At 38.2% G+C, this 4,642-nt stretch overlaps 1 pseudogene; it reads left to right on the top strand.

Annotated features, from left to right (window-relative positions):
• The first annotated feature begins 1,740 nt into the window (after positions 1 to 1,740).
• On the top strand, positions 1,741 to 2,186 carry LOC145540481 (small ribosomal subunit protein uS12 pseudogene; annotated as a pseudogene).
• The last annotated feature ends 2,456 nt before the right edge of the window (positions 2,187 to 4,642 follow it).

Consider the following 4,642-nt stretch of genomic DNA (forward strand, 5'->3'; position numbering starts at 1 on the left):
ACCAACCTGATAAGTGCTATAAGTTAGCACATAGAATGGATATCTATCTGAAACTGGAGATGGGAAAGACTTTGGGGAGGATACAAGGAAACATTTCCTGAAACAGATTACACCTAGTACTATGGTATGAATGAGAAACTTAGAAAATAAAGAAAAATAATTTCAAGTAGAAAACATTTTGTTTAAAGTTCTGAAGCTAAGAAGATACTCTATTTGTATATTAGCTGTATAATACAAAACAACTTATTTAACTTATATGCAGAGTACATCATGCGAAATGCTGGGTTGGATGAAGCACAAGCTGGAAGCAAGATTGCCGGGAGAAATAGCAATAGCCTCAGATGTGCAGATGACATCACCCTTATGGCAGAAAGAGAAGGAGAACTAAAGAGCCTCTTGATGAAAGTGAAAGAAGAGAGTGAAAAAGTTGCTTAAAACTCATGAGCTCCAGGAGCTGGTGATGGACAGGGAAGCCTGGTATGCTGCAGTCCATGGGGTCACAAAGAGTCAGACATGACTGAGTGATCGAACTGAACTGAACAACTGATAAAACAGCAGAAATCTTTTTTCTGTATTATTCACTATGTGTCCAAAAGACTCGAAATAGTCTCTAACATATAATGGGCACACAATTCTTAGTTGACTGAATTAATAATTTATGATTTAGGAAATGTAAGCAGAAGTCAAACAATGAAAGAGTATCTAAGCAATAATAACGCTTTTGTAATTCATTGTAAAAACAATCGAATGTCAATGAGGGAATTGAAAAACAGAAACGGTGAATTTAGATTGGGTATTTTAAGAAAATTACTTTCACAACTAGGTGAAAAATGGAATCAGCGGTTACATAAAATGAATATAAGTAATAAAAAATAAAAAATAAGGGAGATATCAATTAGAATTCTGTGAAGAATGGATTAATAGTAGAAGTAAAATTGGAGATTAGTGAGGAAAAAAAATCACAATATACCCATGAAATGTAACCTGAAGCTTTTGTAATTGTTCATACGTGGTGATTTTGAGGGAGAGGTAGATGGTTGGCTTGTGGCTTGAAGAAGTAGTTGATTAGTGCTGTCATTTGATGAAATGGTTATGATTGGAGGAATACCAGCTTGGTAGAAAGATGGTATATTACATTTTGGACACCTTTATACACCTACATGAGATTGTCCTTGTGGATAGTTGCATATAGTGATCTTAACCTCAGGAGAAATGCAGCATTGGATATTTAGATTTGATGATGTTAATATATCAGTGCTTGTTGAAACCACAAGAATGGATGATGTAGGGGTGTTGCAACTTTCATTCCATTCTCTCAACGTTTCTGTTTCTTCCCATTCATAGGGAACACTCCTGCCTACAACTCAAACTGTCAGCTCATGCCCCTCCCTAGCTCCTCATTTTTTGGAACCCTAAACCTCCATTAGTTTATATTTAGTGTTAGGTGGAGTTACAGTGCTTGCAGATTATGTTCTCTTTTGTTCTTCACATTTCTGCTGTTGACTAAGACATTCAGTTGGGCCCAAGCCACACAGTTCAGTATCAAATTCCTACTTGAAGAGCCACCAGGAGCTAGCCAAGATGTTAATAAAGCAACACTGCATTTATCATTATACCATCTAATATATATATATATATATATCCCATAGTAAAGTCACCTAAAAAATCAGGAGGGGGTGGTGGCTTGTGGTCCTTTCTGTGTTGCTTCTCTCTTTCACTCAGGCCCATGGTGCCAGCAGGATGTGCAAATGTCATAATCATACTGACAGGGAGGTCCATAGCTACCAGGGAGACCACAAGTGGCATGATAAACGACTCTAGAAAGCCCATTTTGGCACAGCCCTGAAGGACAACTTTTTTGTAGGCACTTCTCATACCAAAGAAATTGTGCTTGAAAAAGTAGGGGTTGAAGTTAAAGAGCCAAATTCTGCCACCAAAAAGTGTATCAGGCTTCAGTAAATCAAGAATGGCAAAAAAAAAAAAAAAAAAAAAAAATCACAGGCTTTGTACCCAATGATGGTTGTTTGAATTTTATTGAGGAAAATGATGACACTTTGGTTGCTGGATTTGGTCACAATGGCCATGCTCTTGGTAACATTCCTAGAGTCCCCTGTAAGATTGTCAAAGTAGCCAAAGGCTCTCTTTCAGGCTTATACAAAGGTAGGAAGGAAAGACCAAGATCATAAGTTTTGATGATGAAAGCACAATAGTAATAAACTTTCATATGCCCCCCCCCAAAAAAGTCATGAGGGAGGAGTAAGAAAAACAGCAAAAACTTACCCCAAGTCCCTAACAGATCAAAACCACCAATGAGAAAATATAGAAGTATTACATAGTGGATCCAAATTATGAGTTTTAAGTCAAAGAGATGGAAACAGGGAGTGCCACTAATTTTGGAAAGCTCAGGCAATAGCCTCATCAATCCCCTTTATTACCAAGACACACACAACCTCACTGACACTATGCCTGGAAGCCATCAACGTTAATCTTATTATGATGTCTATCCTATTTTTTTTTAATGACAGGTCCTATATTTGTTTATATCCATAGGCAGATTTTCTAATCCATTTTTCATCTCTTAAAATCTAAAATGGCTCATACTCATCTTTTTTGTTCTTAATTCACACCCTTATCTGCTCCTAAAGTATGCCCGGCCTCTGTCATCAGTAAAAACATTTATATCTTCAGTCTCTTATCAGAATACACTGCTTTTGTTCTGTCTTAAATCTGGCTTTTCCTTGGAGCTTAGACAAGTTAAGCTACTTATTTATGTGACATGACCAATAAAGCCTGAATCTGGCTTTCAGACTCAAGCTTTCTTTGGAAATGAGCCTGAAGCCATGCTTTACTGCCTCTTTCCTCAGAGATCGTTACTCAACTTCGCAACAGCATTCAGACTGTATTGTAACTCCATGGCCTTTAGCAAAACAAATATAATACAATATAAAACACTTCTTTGTTAAATTTCACTTCAAAATACCACTCCACTTTTGTCCTTAGTCTTCCACTATAAACACCACAAGAATCTCAAACACATTTTGTTACAAGGAGGTATTCATATTGCCCACCATCTTGGTCTCAGTAATTCATGTTATGTAATTGTTCAAGCAAAGAAATTATAGGAAATTTTCTTTCCCTTTCCAGTCACCTCTCCACATTAAGTGGAGTCTACCTGCAAAATATATATGTGCAATGTGATTTCCTAAATTTTGACTCTCTTTCTTTCACACAAGTTTTGTGCAAGTCTTCCCATTCACCCTTCACATTACCAAAGTTGAACTCAATGTATACACTGCTTTAGATTCACTTGGATTCCCCTGGTGGTTCAGATGGTAAAGAATCCACCTGCAATGTGGGAGACCTGGGTTCGATCCCTGAGTTGAGAAGATCCCCTGGAGAAGAGCGTGGCAACCCACTCCAGTATTCTTCCTTGGAAAATCCCCATGGACAGAGGAGCCTGGTGGGCTACAATCCACGGGATCCGAAAGAGTTGGACATGACTGAGCGACTAGGCACGTCACTTGGCCAAAGAGTTCTAATTTTTTGCTGATACACCTGGTTCAGTGGTAAAGAATCTACCTGCAATGGAGGAGATGCAGTTTCAATCCTTGGCTCAGGAAGATCCCCTAGAGGAGGGCATGGTAACACACTCCAGTATTCTTACAAGGAAAATTCCATGGTCAGAGAGGTCTGTAGGGCTATGGTCCACGAGGTCACAAAGAGTCAAACACAACTGAAGCAACTGAGCACAGGAACACAATATTAACCACACTTATAGGTGACAATGAGAAGATTTTTATTTCTTTGGAGAAAAGAGTTTCAACATCACTTTCATGAAGTGCTTGCCTTTGCTTGTAGAACACAGTGCGACAGCTACTCCCATAATCATAGAATAACTCAATAGTGCCTATGTCATGCTTTATACCACCCACCTCTTAATAAAATTCCACAGACTTCCTGGTCACATGAAATTATAAAAGATGTGCTTGGTATATACACGAATGCACTGCTAGACTGAGCAGGTTACATAACAGTGAGCTCAAGGTAGGCAGGGTGCTACTGGTTTTTCCCTTCTCTCAGACTGCTCTGTGCTCATGACTTGTGTTGTAGAAGCCACTACTGATGTCAAATGGATTCTAGCTCTCCTAGAAGCTACCAAAAATGGCTGAATGATTTGGCTTGAAATTGTATGGGTGTTAGCATCCAGAGGATGAACTTTGAACAATGAGTTACAGGAGATAATAAGGAATTGGCTGATAAAATTCATTTCTTTTTTCCTCTGTGAGAATCTATTTCAGGACTCAGTATTTTAATATAGATTTTGACATAAGATTTTCTATTTTTCTCAGATGGGACTGTGATCATAAGTTAACCAAGATATGCTTATGGGCATCCTCTAGGAGAGCTTTCCTTAGGAGTCCTTGCCAGAATCAAAAGAAAATTCTGACAATTGATGCTCAGGGAGAATAAACATGTGATATATCAGTTTCCTCTATTTATACTCCAAATGATGAATATAATCATAACACTAATGTGTGGACGCCAGAATTGTAGGTTATAGGTCAGCATCACACAATCGTATATATGCGTGTGTGTGTGTCTCCATCCATAACATCACTCCAGAAAAGTGCTTCACAAAAGA

The sequence above is a fragment of the Giraffa tippelskirchi genome, chromosome 3 (assembly GCF_054371585.1).
Source record: "Giraffa tippelskirchi isolate mGirTip1 chromosome 3, T2T-mGirTip1v1.2.pri, whole genome shotgun sequence".
Lineage (NCBI taxonomy): Eukaryota > Metazoa > Chordata > Mammalia > Artiodactyla > Giraffidae > Giraffa > Giraffa tippelskirchi.